We start from the raw sequence: 20305 nt of genomic DNA on the forward strand, positions 1-20305 counted from the left end.
TGACACACTTCAATGTCAATCCATGTTACTGGAAGCATAAATTTCTTGTCAGGAAAAATATTTTAACTCATCATGATCACACGTTAAATATTGAAGGTCTCAAACTGGTGAAATAATCGCCTGTTAGAATGGGGATAATTCTGCCAATTCTTGTCTTCAAAGGGATTTGCATCATATCTTGATTTCATCTCCAACAACTCCTTTAAGACAAGTAATAGTCTTACAACACCCTTAACTTAAATGCCAATATATGTGACTCAAAGTCATCTTTCTTGGTCAGGAGCAAGATCTTCAAACTCATGAAATGGTGAGTTTTGTTGGGTTCTCAAAGGTGAACAAATGTCCTCTTAGAAGGGGGATGATACTTTAAATGCTATTGTTAAAAGGGATCTGAAATTTTTTCAGATCTAGACATATTTTTCTATTCCTCCTATTGAATTACTGGAAATTCAATATTGCAGGTTGGAAACTGCTTCTAATCTCTCCAATACTCTTGAAATTTATTTTTCAAAGATAAAGGTTCCACTGATCTATCTGCCTTACCTTTGTCTGCCTTGAGGACAAGGACATGAGGGTTATCATTGAGGCACTTAATGGCCTGGAACTCTTCTTTATATAAGTTAGGGCTAGGCGATTTCTTCCACAATGTGAGGAGGGAGGTGTTGGGCAATAAGCTCTATGGAACAAAGGATCTCTTCAATGAGAATCTTGTGAGGATCAAGAGAAAATTTGAAGCCTTTTTCTAGGGGTGGATGGTATGGGGATCGATGACGAGTGAGGAGAGGTTCACCACATACGAAGGTCTAGAATTGGGGGAAGAGGAGACTAAGGGAGTAGAAGAAGAATTAGCCATTAATAAAGAATTATTAAGATTATTATTGATTGAACTAGAAATATCTACATTAAGAGGAGATGAATTTTTAGAAATCAGATTGGTTAAATTATTAACCGACTTAGAATTGGAATGATTTGAGTTAGCATGATCCAAATTAAAATTTAATTGATTTAGAGAGGGATTATGGGTGATATTAGATCGATCCGCATTAATATGATTCGAATTAGAATTAGAGTTCGAACTTGAGATGTTGATAGCAGGACCATGGGGGAAATCAGACCTTATAGAGAAGGATGAATTAGTGTGATGCAAATTGTAGTTTGAGTTAGTAATAAAGAGAGAGGGATAGTGGGGGAAGGGGAAAAAAAATAGATAAAAGTGTGGGGGTGTTTAGAGACCTGAGAGTGAATCAAATTGGGCAGCGCTAGATCGAAGTAAGAGGGAGAGGGTTTAGGGTAGGATATGGAGAGTTAGGGTTGGCTTTTGTGCAGATCGCAGGAATCAAGGGAGAATACGAACTGGAGGAAGATGCATAATTTTTCTTTTATTAGAATCGAACGGATCAGGAACATAATTAGGGAGAGTGGCATTTCACAAGGTGAGAGGTTAGACTACTGAGTTGGTCGAGGGAGAGTCGTGAGAAGTTGAAATGGAGGCGGGAGTAATAAATAAAAAAATATGAATCGAGAGGATCAAATGGAGAGCTTAGGGGGAATCGATTGATAGAGATCGAGGGTTAGGGATAGCTACCACGCTGATCGCAGGAATGAAGGGAGAATAGGAAGTGGAGAAAGATGCATAATTTTTTTATTTATGAAAATTGAATGGATTAGGAACATAATTAGGGAGAGTGGCATTTCATGAGGTGACAGGGCTGACTGCTGAAATGGGTGAGGGAGAGTCATGAGAATTCGAAATGGAGGTGAAGTAATAAATAACAGATCTAAATCAAGAGGGTAAGATGGAGATCTTTGGGGGGGATTCAATTGATAAGGCAGAGATGAGGTTTGACCAGTTGATGCTAGATACGCTAGAGACTGAGTCGCGGTTCAAGCAGTCAACTTCTGAGGTAGAGTGATGCTCTGATGGTTGGTAGAGAGGTTCAAGTTGATTGCAAGGGTAATGGGTAGTGACAACCGGTGAAGGCTGCGCAAAGGAATGAGCGGGGGTTAATTGACAGGTCGAAGAGGGTGATTGTTGCAGCAGGTTAGTGAGTACTCTGGATGTGTCGGGACGGCTATACAGTAGTGAGAGGACTGGAGGGTTGGAATCCAAAGACCATAAGAGGCGGAGCATGAAGGGAACCTCTATCAAACTCTATCAGACCATTAAAGGTTCTCAGGTCCCTTCAAAATGTGTTTAACCCTTCATACACAATGGGGGGACAGAGAACATGGACGGTTCTTGGTTTCTTGTTTTTGTAGGTGCTCTAGGTATTCCATTTTGTTGTTAATTGCTATTCTTCATTTCAATTGACTTATTTAGCTCATTTGTGGACATTAGTATAATTTTATTTTATTTTGTTTCTTGCCCGATCTTGCAATAGTGCCTTTGCATTGTGTAACCTTTTTCTATTTAATGATTAATTGCTTGAAGCTCACAAACCTTAGAATATTTGCAACCCCTATAACATAATGATTTGTCTCGCATCCAATTGGAAGAGTTCTTTGGTTTCTCCGAGAAACTCTACCTCCATTATTTCTTCCTATTGCATCATTTTCACAGGTTTCAACTTTTATCCTTGACAAGTTCTCTGATATTACATTGAGTACAAATAAATCTATATAGGTTTGACTCATGGGAAACCCATGAGTCCCCATGGGTCTTCCCTAGTCTTATTTTAGCCATGTTACTTGGATCATACTTAGCTTGAGACTTGTCTGAACTTGTTAAAGTTTGGCTCACTTTTTTTTATTCTCTTAACCTGCAAAGTAATACAGAACATAGAATATGCGAAGAAAATATACCCAGAACACAGAATATGCGAAGAAAATATACCCAGAACACAGAATAGCAATGATTTTATTACTCGGAGAGAAATGTTCACAGGCCTCTTCGAGGGGGCAACCTCCAATAGAGCAGAGCTCGATTACAAAACAAGACACGATACTCCTCGCAGGGAGTCTCTATCCTTTATATATGACTCATACATGCAATACCACGGGCCAATATCGTGGGTTTTATTAATACCATCTATCTAAAACTACCGCCCATTTACCATCTATCTAATACTAACGCCCATTTGCAACTAACTGTGGTCCCGTCATTAATTGCGGGTTAACCACTTACAAATATTAATATGGGCTTTATTGACTCTTGACTATGATGTGATCCCATGACATAAATAAGGGGGTTAGGGTGGGACCCTAACATGCCCTCCCCCTTAAAACTAGCCTTGTCCTCAAGGCTGAAGCTGCGGAAACTGCTGAAGAATAGTGGCTGGTTCCCAAGTTGCATCTTCCGGAGAGGTGTCTTTCCATTTGACGAGGACCTCCTTAATCATGCGGGCGCGCAGGTGCTTCTCTCGTGTGTCTAGAACCTGTTCAGGTTGAAGCCAGATTGACCCTTCTTCGTCCAATTCAGGTAGACTAGTTTGAACTCGGCAATTGTTCCCAATCACTTTCTTGAGGCACGATACATGGAAAACTGGGTGGATTTTTGCTGTAGGTGGCAAAGCCAACTTGTAAGCCACTTCTCCAATGCGCTGAAGTACTTGGTATGGTCCGTAGAATTTTGGAGAGAGCTTTTGAAAACCCTTGTCTTTGAGTGATGTTTGCTTATATGGTTGCAGCCTCAAAAAGACCTGATCCCCTTCTTGAAATTGGCGCTCTGAGCGATGTTGGTCAGCCTGTTGCTTCATACGGTTCTGAGCTTGATGAAGATTCTCGCGCAGATGGGCAAGCATGGTTGCGCGGTGTTGTAGGAGTTGATCCACGGCTTGTACTTTGGAGCACCCCGTGAGATAAGAAGTAGGGGAAGGCGGAAGTTGTCCATAGACTGCTTCATAGGGAGTCATTTTGGTGGTGGCATGATAGTTGGTGTTATACCACCACTTCGCCAGAGGTAACCACTGTACCCAAAGGTGTTGCTTTTCTGAAGTGAAACACCTAAGGTAGGTTTCTAGACATTTGTTGACGGCTTCGGTTTGACCATCTGTTTGTGGATGATATGAAGTACTGAGTTTGAGTTGAGTGCCTTTTATTCTGAAGAGCTCCTGCCAAAAATTAATGGTGAAGATTGGGTCGCGGTCGGACACAATAGAAGTGGGCATGCCATGCAATTTGAAGATCTGATCCATGAAAGTTTGAGCAACCAAAGTTGGTGTAAATGGTTGGGGTAGGGCGTAGAAATGAGCATACTTCGACAGTCGGTCTACAACCACCATGATGACTGACTTGTTCCCAGACTTTGGAAGACCTGTAATGAAATCCATGGAGACCTCCGTCCAAATTGACGCCAGAATGGGCAATGGTTGTAATGTGCCTGTTGTGTTGACAGTTTCCCCTTTGTGGCATTGACAGACATCACATTCTGCTACAAAAGTAAGGATGTCCTGTTTCATGTCGGCCCAAAAAAATGATCTTCTAGTGCGAGCATACGTCTTCTGAAAGCCCGAATGTCCTGCAATGGGAGATGAGTGCAATTCTGCCAAAATGCGACTTTTGAGGGTGGATGTTGGTGATATTACGACTCTGTCCTTGTAGCGAAGAATATCATTCTGCCACGAGTAGCCCTTGCTGGAATTAGGATCTACCTGCAATTGAGAAATGAGTTGGGAGAGCCCGGGACGTGAAAACCATTCCCTGTGAGCCTCTTCAATCCAGTCTGGAATGGGGAGGGAAATTGCAAGCAGAGTACTTTCCTCCTCAAATTGGCGCGACAACGCATCGGCTACCCTGTTGTCTTTCCCTTTCTTGTAAATGATCTCATAATCATATCCCAGCATTTTGGCTAACCATTTATTTTGTTGTGGGGAAGATAGCCGTTGCTCCAAAAAATATTTAAGACTGTGATGATCTGTGCGGATTTGGAAATGTTGCCCCAACAAGTAAGGTTGCCAGGTCTCGACTGCATGTAAGATGGCCATCATTTCCTTCTCGTAGGTAGATTGGCCCAGATTCTTCTGACTTAGTTGTTGGCTGGTGAAGGCCAATGGTCACCCTTCTTGCATTAAGACCGCTCCAATACCTGTTCCCGAAGCATCACATTCAATGAAAAATGATTTGGTGAAGTCTGGTAGTGCTAAGACAGGAGTGGAACACATGGCGGTTTTGAGAGCGGTAAATGCCTGTTGTGCTTCCTCGTTCCAGAAGAAGGAATTTTTCTTTAGGAGTTGCGTTAGGGGCTTCGCTATGCGGCCATAGTTGCGGACAAATTTACGATAATAGCCTGTGAGACCCAAAAATCCTCTCAAGCTTTTCAAGGTCTTAGGTTGAGGCCATTCTTGCATTGCCTGGATCTTTTTGGGGTCCACCTTGACACCTTCACGCCCCACAATGTGGCCCAAATACTCAACTTCTTCCATGCCAAACGAACACTTAGACATCTTGACAAATAATTTATGCGTGCGGAGCAGTTGCAAGAGTAGATCTACATGCTGAAGATGTGTCGCCCAAGTGCCACTATAGATGAGGATGTCATCGAAGAATACAAGGACAAATTTTCTGAGATATGGTTTGAGGAGGTGATTCATAAGGCTCTGAAAAGTAGAGGGGGCATTACAGAGACCAAATGGCATGACCAGGAACTCATAATGGCCTTCATGAGTTCTGAAAGCTGTCTTGGGAATGTCGACTTCCTTCATGCGAATTTGGTGGTAGCCTGAGCGAAGATCCAACTTAGTGAAGAATTGAGCCCCATTGAGTTCGTCCAGCAAATCGTCAACCACTGGGATGGGGAATTTATCTTTGACTGTTAACTTATTGAGGGCCCTGAAGTCGGGACACATCTGCCACTCCCCATCTTTCTTGAGGACCATGACTAATGGGGATGAATAAGGACTAATGTTGGGACGAATGAAACCTGCTTCCAACAATTCCTTGATGATTTTTTCTATTTCATTCTTTTGGGTGAACGGATATCTGTATGGCCGCACATTTGGGGGTTGGGCCCCTGGAACCAATGTGATGCTATGATCATGTTCCCCTCGCGAGGGTGGAAGCTCATGAGGCTTGTCAAAGACCGTCCGATGTTTATTTAAAATCTGTTGCATCTCAGGATGAATTGGTGGAGACATGGTGTCTAATACCTGGATGGCATTAAATTGAGCTACCACTCCATGATGGCCCTTTTTTAACAATTTTTCCATCCTATGCGAGCTGATGATAGAGGGGGCTCCCGCCTTTAGTCCACGGAGGGTATGTGTGGATTTGTTCTGCTTAAAACTCATATATAACTCCTGGAAATCCATTGTGATTGGCCCAAGACTGCGGAGCCATTCCCTTCCTAGGACAATGTCGCAACCCCCCATGTGTATTGCAAACATGTGGGTTTTCAATTGATAATCCCCCATTTGAATTTTGACATTTTCATAGCGACCTTCACATTCCATTGTGCCCCCATCTGCAATATGGACTTGGAAGTTAGAAACTGCTCGGACGAAACAATGTGCTGCTTTAGCGATCTTTTGATGGATGAAATTATGGGTACTTCCACTATCAATCAAGACTACTACTGGGCGATGTTTAAGAAAACCCCTGATTTTGAGAGTTTGAGGGGAAGAAATTCCTGCCAATGCATTTAGTGAAATAATTGGTTCATCAGATATAATCTCCTTTTGGTTATCTTCTTCGATCGCCTCTGGTTCCTCAAGTGGTGTATCTTCCTCAGTGGAGCTGTAGTTAGTGGCATCTATTTGAAAAAACTTGTGCTCTTTGCATTTATGACCGGGGGAATATTTTTCATCACAGTAGTAACATAGTCCTTGCTTCCTTCTTTCGGCCATTTCCACAGGTGACACCTTTTGAATCTTAAGTGTCTGAGTCGTATTGGGAGCCTGTGAGGGACGACCTTTAGCGGGGAAGTTGGGGCGGCTGGATTGGGCTGTTAATGCACACTCCACCTTACGGGCTACCTGGCAAGCCTCTGTCCATGTGGGAGGGTGGTGGAGTAGAACCTGAGCTTTGATGGCTTCTTTAAGACCGCTGATAAAGCATTCCATGTAGAACTCATCTGTGAGACCCCTAGTGTGGAAGGCTAAGGCTTCAAAGGCAGTAATATATTCCTCCATTGTCCCCGTCTGTCGGAGCTTAGTGAGACGCCCCAAAAAAGAGTCTTCCTGTTCAAAGCGATTGCGAAGAGTTTTGGAAAATTGGGCCCAATTCTGAAAATGTCCATTGCAACGCTGATGCCATTCCTTCCATTGCCATCGTTCATTGTCCAAGTACATGGTGCCCACCATAAGCTTAGTCCCCTCATCTATGATATGATTCAATTGGAAATACTGCTCCATTTGTGCTAGCCATGCGGACGTGTGAGAACCGTCAAATTTATGCATATCCAACTTGGGAGGTCGCTGACTGGGTGGTGGATGGGTGTGCCAGACGTGATGAGAGTGGCTAGACTCACCCTCATGGTATTCATGGCCATTATACGCCTCCTCGTGGGCTGGCTCCTTGCCCTTTGGGAGTGCATCATGTATCTAGTGACTTATTCCTTTAAGCTCAAGTTCGATATTCTTCACCGCTGTTTGGAGGGAGTTCACAAGGTCTTCAATTTTGTCGATCCTTTCATTGGCCATCGCTTGAGCGCGAGTTTCTACCATACACCAACCTGATGACAAATTGGGACCGCCTAAAAAAAATTTTACTAAGAAATTGAATGGTACCACCTTGCTCAGCTCGTCGTCTTGATTCTGATGGGCTAGGTCACCAATAAGCGCCCCGGAAGATCTCAGACTCGTTTTTTTTTTTTTTTTTTGGAAAACTCCTAACGGAGTTTTACTCCTTCCTGATCAATACTTCAGTCGCCAAATCCTCAGAATGTCAATGCCGCCAAAAGTCCTGCGAAAATTATATCCAGGGACAGGAACCCTTCACAACTACTCTGATTTGGTGGATCTGAGAGATCTGAATGGTGGAACAACTGTTGTTGCACTTGCTGATCTGGAATAGGTGATGTGTGATCCCCCGATAGAAAGGGAACTATAGTCTTGAGGAGTGTCAGGTGCTACAGATCGCAATATACATAAGGGTCTGACAGTAGTACTCGACCCAATGTTTCAGGGCTCTAACTAAGGAGGATCGACCGTACCCTTAGCCGTACAACCCGACTACCCTATCGTACGGGCGAGTAATCTCTCCAAGTGTTGTTCTTGGTGTATTGTAGCCACAAGACGGCCGAAGGTTTATCTATGGCGAGGTTTCAAGGGAGCTAGGGGGCTTCCTATATACCCAGAGGGTACGTGGAAGACAGTCCGTGCGCGGTTCTGTATAATGCGCTACTACTCGAAGCGGTACCCACAGGGGTTACAAGGGAGTCCAACAGACGTGACCACCTCTTCTATTTCCTGCATGCATGCCTCCCCAAATCCGCAGGTTTATGCGCTTAACGACAGATCCCGTGGTTTAAAGACGCCGGAACACGTCTCTAGCCAAAAGAAAAATTGCTAAAATTTGGAGATCCCACCGAGCCCTGGAAAGTGCTCTGATACCACTTGTTATGCTCTTAACCTGCAAAGTAATACAGAACATAGAATATGCAAAGAAAAGATACCCAGAACACAGAATATGCGAAGAAAATATACCCAGAACACAGAATAGCAATGATTTTATTACTCAGAGAGAAATGTTCACAGGCCTCTTCGAGGGGGCAACCTCCAATAGAGCAGAGCTCGATTACAAAACAAGACACGATACTCCTCGCAAGGAGTCTCTATCCTTTATATATGACTCATACATGCAATACCACGGGCCAATATCGTGGGTTTTATTAATACCATCTATCTAATACTACCGCCCATTTACCATCTATCTAATACTACCGCCCATTTGCAACTAACTATGGTCCCGTCGTTAATTGCGGGTTAACCACTTACAAATATTAATATGGGCTTTATTGACTCTTGACTATGACGTGATCCCATGACATAAATAAGGGGGTTAGGGTGGGACCCTAACACTTTTCAAGACTTCAGAGTTTAGAGGCTAGACTTGTGATCCGGCTCAAGACTTGAGAGTCTAGAGGCTAGAATTGTGATCCAACTAAGTGTGCAAATGAAGATCCTCTATGGAAGTATGAAGGGTTAAACACATTTTGGAGGGTCAATCACACTTTGCAGATAAATATCAAGTATCAAATGTTGTATTATCATATAATATGAGATGATCTTATGAATTTGTGCACAAGATGTTCTTTTATAACTTTATATGGATTAGGAATGTCATATTTTTTGTGCACAATTACTATGTATTGTTCCCAATATGTGAGTTTTTTGGTAGTTGCCGAGGCTTGCCCATTCTTGACCAGAGTTTTTCTAGGTCACTGATTCTTCCCAAGTTCCAGGTGAGCCAAGTCTTTGCCAAGTTCAAGTCTGAGTCTAACAACTTTGATACAACCAAAGACTTGCTTTATCTTATTTTTGGCCAGATCATGTAAGAGAGCCTTTTTATGGGTCAGATTATTCTATTTAATGTTTAAAATTTTTGTGTTGGAAAGTCTAGGAGTCTCTACAACCCCTCAATAGAGTCATTTAGCTCCTAACCAACTGAAAGAATTATGTTGTAGTAATATTTGTCTTTGCCAAGAAACATTACCATCTTGTCCACGATTTATCATTTTAACAGGTTTTAACTTTGACAATTTCTCTGACATTACATCAAGCATAGATTCAATCAAAGACTTTTGGGCAATGGTTTTCTTCAATTCGAATGAAAAGGAATTCCAACAATACATTCTCATGTCCCAAATCAACTGGTGTTCAAAGAGTGCAACAACTATCATGGGTTCTTATCCCTTATGATTATTGCACATAATGTAATTAAAATCATGTACATGACCATATGAACCAAATGCTTTTCCCTTTTGTCATGTTGCAAATAAATTCTAATTTGAGACTATATATGCTCTGATAGAACATGAATGCATCCCCTGTCATGGGTATAAATATCACAAGTTACAACCAACACCACTTTTGTTGATGTTCCTCCTCAAAATGTTCCAATTTTCTTGGCAAATGCATTGTCTTTTCAGTTAAGATAACATATTAAAGGTAAATAATGCAAAATCTTGAAATGTTAGTTTCATGGTATTGTCTCCTTTAACAATGGTCTCTTGTGCTTAATAGGATGTATATAAAAATCAGCATCAGAGAAGAACACTCAAAGTTTACATTTGCTTTGAAGTCTTCCAGATAAAATTTAAAGTATCCTCTTATAATATATAGGCCTCTACAAACTAAGCAATCTATATGTGGCATGGAATTTCTATTGCTTTTCATGTTCCTTTTTGTTTTTTCTTTTTCCTCCAGTGTTGAAAAAATTGCTGAAATTGGTTATTTTTCATGATTTTTTCACATTGCTGATATGCTCTGCCTAAAGATACATGATTTTTGAGGTATTTGAATATATTGTGATATTTTGAAAAGATTGTGATATATCTGTAATATATCGTGACTTGACTGAAAATATTGCCGAGGGTGAGACAATATACTGTTAAAGTGTGAAAATTTTAATTCTTTTGCTTATTTTTTTTACTACAATTTGGTTTTTGGCCAATATGGGTTTTCTTTTCATATTTATCTAGTAATGTGACTTTTTTATATTGTTGGTGATTTAGATTAAAAAAAGGAAAAAATGGAATATCTTTGTCTTTTTAAGTTTGGTGATAATTTCTTTCTTTTTTCTTGATCTTTTTTTATTTTGTTTTTATTTTGTTTATAAAAGGTATCTTTCCAAACCTTTGGTGATATATGCCCCAAACAATATTTGCAACATCTTTTTACTATTGTGCATGTGCCTTTAGCTTTTTTACTGTTGTTTTATTTTTAAAGCAATCTTATTGGTACACAAATGGGAATTAGCTGGTGATCTAATTTTGAAGATCACATGATTTCTCATTTTAAACATCGTTAGCTTTTCGTTTCATGGGAAGAATAGAATGCCACTTTGCAACCTTAATGTTCAAAATTCAGTTGTTTGTTTCTTCTTTCTTCACCAACCCATTTTCTTCTTTCTTCACCAACCTGTACCTATGAGAACTATTACAGTGAAGAGCAGGATGCCCTTAAAAAACCCAAAGACATAGAAGTCAATATCCCATCCCTGGGCAGTCCTTGTCCTCTTAACATACAATTTATCCTCAGCTACACAGGTCAGATTCAGTGCTTTGAATAGGAGCAATGTACACATAATAACATGTATTCTATGCACTGTGGCCTTCTGTTTTCCACAGACATAAATCCAAACCCCAAGGAAAACTGCATACAAAACAAAGAAACAAAACTAAAGTGAGGGAAATTGGGTATGACCTGCAGGAAGGAAATCCTTCACATTTCCCTCCAAGTTGTACATTTTGGTGTGGACATTAATTAAAACTCTGTACTAAGTATGACAATTTGAAAAAAAAAAAGACTATACTCATTGACATCTACAACAGGGTATGAGTTATTATATGTATTTTCTGCATGCAGCTCCTTGAAGTTGAACAGTGGTGTGATGTAATGACTGTCAAGGACACAATAATTGGGATTATCCTCCAATTCTACTAGAACCTACACCAAATTCTTATCTGATAATAAGAAAAAACCCATCATGGAGAGATCCAGATCAGGGCCTTGCGGTGTGCTCACCCATGCCAAATCTTTTACAAAGATTTCAACATGCCCTGTGTGAGTGAACCCAAAATTTTCAAACATAATCATGGCTCTAGAAACTGAATCTATTATGGAGTCCCTGATCTTCGTAGAGAAAATGGGTAGGATGGAAATCCAAATTGTTGGGATGACCTGAACATAGATGCACAACACAGTGGGTAATTTGAGGTTTCCCATGGTTGGAACACCCAATTCCGGACCCAGATCTAAGTGTTTGAGAAAAAACCCACAAGGAATCAAGACTTATGGAACATTCTAAAGCTAGTTGAAGACATGGGAATTGTTAAATTGCTGGTAAGCAAGTCAAAGAGGGAGGGAATCTATAAAAAGCAATAGGAATCCTACATGGATGGAACAAAGATCAATTGTTCATAAGGGAAAAAAGGTAGTGAATTTTCTCGACTAGGGTTAGAAAACGATAATAGTGCAACTAACCCACCTCTTACTTCAAGTCCAAGCAAGCATCTGCCTCAGAATCAATTTATGAACTAGTTTACCAGAAACTACATGAAATATTGATTATATATATATATAAACCAATTGAATTGGCTTGTCGAATTGGTTATGTACCGAACCATCCAATTTGATATGGAACTAGTCACTAAACCAGTTCAAGGGCCAGACCATCCTCTTTTAGGGTTAAACTGGCTGAATTGGTTGGTTCTGGTATGGTTGGTTTTGAAAACCCTTGTACTTTGAAATAGATTTTATCATTTTAGGTAATTCTCTTAGACATTTTACATTAGATTCCAAGAACTTTGACTTGAGTTGAAATTGACATTTTCCAATAATTATATCTTATAGTATTTATGTTTGGATTATCTTTCCCTTGTTGGTCAATGGTCTTGGTTTTCAGAAGAGAGGTTGGCCTTCACGTGCAAATGATAAGAATACAGAGCCCAGGTAATACTATTTATTACAATAGTTTATTTGAGTGTGTTCATCAAAGCATAATTTTACTTGTTTATCTTATGTTGCAATTCAATTCTTTTCTTTGTCCATTAGAGTTATGAAAAGAAGGAATAGTTTACATACAAGTAGGCAGGAGGATTATCAACAGTCTAGGTGATTATGTAGTTATCCGTAGACTTGAGAGTGTTGAGATCATTGAATGTTAAGAAAACTCACTGTAACCATGTTATGTGCTTAAGTCTATAGTGAAGAACCCACTACAGTCACAACAAGGAGCAGAAAAGAGCGTAAGGACAAAGAAAACCAAATCTGTAGTTGCCCCCAAAACGTGCAACTTGGATGTAGACGACAGAAGGATAAATGAGTTTGGGACATTGGTTTCTCTTGAAGATAAGGCTTAAGGACTTGCAAGTGAAAATAATAGAAGTGACAGTTTTCAATTAGTTTTTGGGGTCGCAGACCAAATTGAAGAAATATAATTAGTTCTATATCATGACAGGGATGTTTCTTTTATTTCTAATTCACGAGACAATAAGGTGAAGGGTGAGCGGATGAAATTACGTGACAAAGCCAGACTTGTCAACCAGAAAATGGGTCATCCCAAAATAGTGCAATCGAGTGTTCCAAGAAATTAAGATCAGGAATATTGTGAAGGAAGCATAGGAGGCTGACTAGATGAAGAAAAATTCCTTTAAGGAATTGAAGAGGATGGAAAAAATTGCTTCAAATCAACATAAAAGAAATCATAGGGCTTACAAGGTACATTTTCATGTAGTTCAACTCATTTTTTGCTTATTTTAATTTCAATTGTATAACATGTATATCTATTATCATCATCAAGTATTAACTCCACAGTATAAAATCCTTGACTCGTTCAAATGATTTGACAATGTCATCAAATATTAAGTTGTATAAATGTTGAGTGTGATGGCTTTGTCATGGGGCTAACGTTTCTATCTAGTTTGCAACAAAGTGAACAGAAAGTGGTGGCACAAAGACCTACAAAAATAGATAATGTAGTTAAGCACCATGGTTTTTTGATGTATGAGAGTGAGAGTCTTACATATACAGATGTTGCAACACAAATGAATGATTGGAAAGAATTGGTTGAGGAAAACAAGCCAGGGCCACTACTGAAGACACAATCAGGTAGATGTATGAATTGTGGAACCCGCTTTTGTCATCAAGTTAAAGTCCATACATCATTTATTTGCCCCTAATTATTTACTAAAATAGAAAGTGAAACATAATGTAGTTATACAATTCAAACTTCATATGTTATAACTTATATTCATTGTTTGAATGTTTTCCTTTTTGTATATTGCAAAGCTTCTTAATTACATTCCTTGTTCATGTATATTTTTTGTTTTTTTAGATTGTACACTTGATTGTATTATAAATGTGTGAAACTTTTCCTCCATGCAGGATAACAGTGTATGTCCTCTTGGGAACAAAATACCTCAGTGAAATGAATTAGTGCACCAAGGGCATTGGCGAGAAGCATTGGACCAACTGCTGGAAACAAATAATTTTCAAGAATTCACTGAATGTGTATGCCCTACCCCTTGTGAAGGTTTGTGTGTACTAGGAATAATTGAAAATACAGTATCTATTAAAAGTATTCAATGTGCCATCATTGATAAAACTTTCGAAGAATGTTATATGGTTCCACATCCACCCGAAAAGAGGACAAGGTATGTGTGTTTCCTTTATAATTGTTAATGTCATTCTTATGATGCTTGTCATTTTGAAAATCATCTGTCTATTTTCTATGATGTGGTGAAGTAGATCCTGATATGGATGGGTCATTAGATGTAGGAAGAAACTTGTTATAGTGGGCATTGGGCAAGCTAGTTTGGTTGTTGCTAATCAACTTAATAAAGCTCATGGGCACTCTGTCATTGTTTATGAATGTGCTAATCAACTTGGAGGTTTGACGGTGTATGGAGTTCCTAATATGAACAAAAAAATTGATGTTATCCAACAACATGTTGATCTGATGGTAGAGGAAGGTGTTAATTTTGTTATGAATGAAAATGTTGGAGTTGACTCTCTTTTCTCTGTGGAGAAGATTCACACTCAAAATAGTGTTTTTCTTTTGGCATGTGGTGCAACAAAACCAAGGTACACTTTCTATATTTGATTTCAATTCACATTTTTCCCATAGGAGTCGAGGCCCTTGCTGTACAGTGTCAAATTATTTTATATATATAAATTCCAGGGATCTCCCTATGCCTGGTCGTGAATTAATGAGAATACATTTTTCTATGGAGTTTCTTCATTCAAATACCAAGATTTTGTGGGACAATGGATTTCGAGATGAAAATTTTATTTCTACAAAAGGGAAAAGGCTTGTTGTCATTAGAGGAGGAGACATTGGAATTGATTGTATAGCAACAACCATAAGACATGGATGTAGCAATGTTGTGAATTTGGAGCTCCTTCCACAACCCCAATTCTCGTGCTCCTCAAAATCTTTGGCCTCAGGTTTGTCTTTATTCATTTTCATCTAAATAAAAATTAGTTATCTATTATTTTCTAACATGTTGTATCCTAGAATAATTCCATGATTATCTGTCTTTGTTCACTTTTTGGTAGTGACATAAGGTTTTCCAAGTAGATTATGTCCACTAGGAAGTTATTCCCAAGTTTGGTAAAGATCCCATGTCATGTGAAGTGTTGACAAAAAGGTTTATAGATAATGAAAATGGAAATGATAAAGGGCTTGAATTGATTAAGGTCAAATGGGAAAAAAATGAGTGGAAAGTTCCAGTAGAAAGAGATGGAGGGCACAAAGGAAATTATAGAAGAAAAACTTGTTTTCTTAGCAATAGGATTTCTTGGACTAGAACATGTAAGCTATGTTTTTTTAAGCATCAAAGTTGCTGCTAAGGTCATATAAAAATTTGATTTTTTTAATGATAAGCACAATGTAACGATTCAGGTCCAATCTGAATCTAGTTGACAACATTCATTGTTGGACTATGTTTTTTTCTTTGGAAAATTGAGTAATTCAGTGATATTGCAACTTTCCAAATCCATAACCTTCAATACACATATTTTTAACATTTATATTATGTGTCTAAAATACACTCGATGTACACACCATATTTTCTAGAATTTCTTCATTTACCTCCTCACTCTAATTTCATTTTTTTATTTGGTTTGGCACATTATCGCAGAGAAGCTTGATATGGAAAGGGATAACAGGTCAAATTTCAAAGCCAACTTTGGTGATTTTGTAACGAGTGTCGATGGTGATTTTGTTGCTGGTGACTGTAGACGTGGATACTCACTAGTTGTTTGGGCCATTGCTGAAGCAAGACCAACAACTACCTAGATAAATAAATTTGTGATGAAGGAAGACCAGTTGATCAAAACTTGTGAAGATAATGGAGGACAAGGATAAACGCCCAATGTTCACTTTCAAAACATAAGTGCTCCCTGGGAAACTTGTTATAGAAAGTCATAATCCCAAGAAAAGTGGAAATAACATGCTGAACATGGCACTCACATGCCTTCTTATTGAAGTTGTGAAAGGAATCAAAGGTTGATTTATTTTCTTTGAGTGTCTCACATTGTTATTCATTAATACTAACAAGGAGGAAATTTTGGAAGCATTAACTACCTAGTTCTAGGCATTTGAGATGGAAAAATGGTCTATACGAGACATTTTAGTCCCAATGGACATTTCATCATTTGCATTTATGTTCTATTTTTTGCCTTTGTACACTAGATATGATGTTGATGTCTGAAATCCATAACTATTCCCTTGGAGGAGTGCAAATGTGGTTTCCTAGTCCTTTTTCTTGATATGGAACCTTAATTATCTCTTACGATTCTACATGGTGATAGATGTTTGGTGGTGCAGAAGGAGAAATTAATCTTTGAGTGTATGAAGGTCGTTGATAGGAAAATTTTATAAGAAAATATTTAAACAATGGACAACTTCTCTGTTTGAATGACAGGTCCAAGAAGGGCTTAAGATGTGAACATCACTCCTGGTCCTACAACCATTGCACGAGTTTGGTTTTTTTTTTTTTGATAGGTTCTTTTCTAGTATACTATTTGATCTATTTTTTAATAACTTTCTTGGAAAAAAACACAGGGATGAGGAGGCACATATTGCAATATTGTTGTCTTTGGGTTCCTGGATTGAAAACTCAGCAGATGCCTTTGTATAAGATGTTGCTTCTTTATTTGCTATGGGACTTAAAGAGAAGGAAAATTTACAAAGAGCACACCTTCGTAGTCTGAAATTAGCACACTAGAACTCAAATATTTTGATATGGGTAAATATTGTTGTCTAGCTCTAATGGTTCAAAAGTTTAAAGTAATAAATGATCTTATGTTAGCTTTAAATATTTTGTTTTAAATGAAATATGCCCATCTTGAAATTTATTTTGAAGATGGTATTAATTGAATTAATTGCATTGTATTTTTCAACCAGATAATACCTTTGGTGGAGCCATTGATACAACTTGGTAAAATAGGCACTTCTAAGATTGAACAAAGACTAGAGGGAATGTATGCTCTACTTCTTGTAGCAAATATTTCAGATGTGGATATGAAATCTAGTTAGTGACATATTTCTCATACAAGTCCTTTCCTTTCTATCCATAAAATGGAGAGATAGATAGTCACCCATTTTCTTAGGATCGATGGATGTAAATTAACTATACAAATGATTACAAATAACAAAAAGATGTCACTATCTGGATTTTCTTCTTATGTCAACGTGACAATGGTTTGTTGTACTAAGGAGATGTATATGGTTTGTCACTACCATGCGAAGTCACAAGTAGACTCTAATGTCTCAAGGGTTACATTCATTGTTGAATTTACTTAGAATCTAGTGCCTATGCTTGGAAGTGATCCTAACATACCCTTTTTTAAGAGTCTACTACATCATATCTCCATTACCTTCCTTTGTATAAATTATGTTTATCCCTTATGGACTCATATGATTTGCATCTTATCAGTATATGTGTATCTTATAGATGTAAAATATATGAGGCATTCTCCATTCTCCAACCCTATATTGATTTTTTCTATTTTCACCTTTGATGCAAACAAGCATTGATCCCATGTGATCATCAACTTTCTCCTCCATGATAGTTTTGTTATAGGATTTATGATGCATTCATGCATGCTTATGTACGTTTGATTGCATGAGAGAGAGAGCATGCTTATGTACGTTTGATTGCATGAGAGAGAGAGCATGCTTATGTACGTTTGATTGCATGATGTACGTTTGATTGCATGAGAGAGAGAGCATGCTTATGTACGTTTGATTGCATGAGTGAGAGAGAGAGAGAGTGAGAGAGAGAGAGAGAGAGAGAGAGAGAGAGAGAGAGAGAGAGAGAGAGAGAGAGAGAGAGAGAGAGAGAGAGACTCTCTATTTTCACCTGATGCAAACAAGCATTGATCCCATGTGATCATCAACTTTCTCCTCCATGATAGTTTTGTTATAGGATTCATGAGAGAGAGAGCATGCTTATGTACGTTTGATTGCATGAGAGAGAGAGAGAGAGAGAGAGAGAGAGAGAGAGAGAGAGAGAGAGAGAGAGAGAGAGAGACTCTCTATTTTCACCTGATGCAAACAAGCATTGATCCCATGTGATCATCAACTTTCTCCTCCATGATAGTTTTGTTATAGGATTCATGAGAGAGAGAGCATGCTTATGTACGTTTGATTGCGTGAGAGAGAGAGAGAGAGAGAGAGAGAGAGAGAGAGAGAGAGAGAGAGAGAGAGAGAGAGAGAGAGAGACTCTCTATTTTCACCTGATGCAAACAAGCATTGATCCCATGTGATCATCAACTTTCTCCTCCATGATAGTTTTGTTATAGGATTTATGATGCATTCATGCATGCTTATGTATGTTTGATTGCATGAGAGAGAGAGAGAGAGAGAGAGAGAGAGAGAGAGAGAGAGAGAGACTTATGTACGTTTGATTGCATGAGAGAGAGAGAGAGAGAGAGAGAGAGAGATGGAGATGTGAACCTTGGTATTTGTTGCTTTCAGGAACTACACGACTATCGGGCTTCCATGTCTATGTTGGGAGTGGAGGAGAGAGGTAACTCCTAGAGTGGTATTATGAGAAAGGTGTGCATCTCAATCCATTTCTATTATTTTTGTGCCATATCAGTTTCAATGTTATGCTTACCTTATGAAAATGGAAAGGATTGGATGTTTTAAGTTTGTAGTAGTTCGGGGTCCTCCTATAATCAATTATATTTGCAAATGAATTTAATGTATTTGTACATTTGAAGTCATCATTGTAGTTGGTCTAATTAATAGATTATTGACTACATAGTTTGCCTATGGATTTTGACATTATAGGTATAGAGATGATTCTTAGCATTGAGGTGGTGAAAATTGAAATTTCCATTCATGCATGCTTATGTACGTTTGATTGCATGAGAGAGAGAGCATGCTTATGTACGTTTGATTGCATGAGAGAGAGAGCATGCTTATGTACGTTTGATTGCATGAGAGAGAGAGAGAGAGAGAGAGACTCTCTCTATTTTCACCTGATGCAAACAAGCATTGATCCCATGTGATCATCAACTTTCTCCTCCATGATAGTTTTGTTATAGGATTTATGATGCATTCATGCATGCTTATGTACGTTTGATTGCATGTGAGAGAGAGAGAGAGAGAGAGAGAGAGAGAGAGAGAGAGAGAGAGACTTATGTACGTTTGATTGCATGAGAGAGAGAGAGAGAGAGAGAGAGAGAGAGAGAGAGATGGAGATGTGAACCTTGGTATTTGTTGCTTTCAGGAGCTGCACGACTATCGGGCTTCCATGTCTATGTTGGGAGTGGAGGAGAGAGGTAACTCCTAGAGTGGTATTATGAGAAAGGTGTGCATCTCAATCCATTTCTATTATTTTTGTGCCATATCAGTTTCAATGTTATTCTTACCTTATGAAAATGGAAAGGATTGGATGTTTTAAGTTTGTAGTAGTTCGGGGTCCTCCTATAATCAATTATATTTGCAAATGAATTTAATGTATTTGTACATTTTAAGTCATCATTGTAGTTGGTCTAATTAATAGATTATTGACTACATAGTTTGCCTATGGATTTTGACATTATAGGTATAGAGATGATTCTTAGCATTGAGGTGGTGAAAATCGAAATTTCCACTAAAACCTACAACTTTCAAATACACTACTTTGATCATTGCAACAGGTTCCACTTTAATCTCTATTTGTATTTATATATATTTTTCAATATATTAATAAAAATATATTGTTATACAACTTTTAAATAATATTTTTATCAAAATTATTTTTGTAGAACCAATTGATTTTCAAGTTACTTATCTTTTTATTTAATTAATTAAATTGCTTACTTCATATTTTATTCTTCTAAGATATTTTTTTTTCTATATAATACTACCTAAGTACCCACGGGGGATTTGAACCGGTAACCTATCGCAAGGAGTGCCTTAAAAGTACACCCATTCACCGTCCATCCAAAGCCCTGTGGGCTATTCTTCTAAGATATTATATTAATTGTTTTTATCTTTTTATTAAACCTATTATAACAAGATCCAAATGGTGGAAATGTGCAAAAAAAAAGTAGTGACATTGCCACCACGTTGCTCTAGTTTATTATATGTTGTCTTTTTCTTTCCATTTGTTTTCACAAGTTATCAATAGTTTGAACTTTTTAGTATGTAACTTAGTTGGCATGATTGTGCCTAAGCTTTTCCTGAAGTTTGAATACTAAGTTCTTAA

General features: G+C 38.4%; 1 pseudogene; it reads left to right on the top strand.

The window, feature by feature from the left end:
* The window catches only part of LOC149184112 (uncharacterized), an 87846-nt pseudogene extending 71827 nt beyond the window's left edge, over positions 1–16019 (top strand).
* Positions 16020–20305: the final 4286 nt, after the last annotated feature.

The sequence above is a fragment of the Pinus tabuliformis genome, chromosome 3_2 (assembly GCF_031772625.1).
Source record: "Pinus tabuliformis cultivar Carrire ecotype Pingquan chromosome 3_2, CPIR1, whole genome shotgun sequence".
NCBI lineage: Eukaryota > Viridiplantae > Streptophyta > Pinopsida > Pinales > Pinaceae > Pinus > Pinus tabuliformis.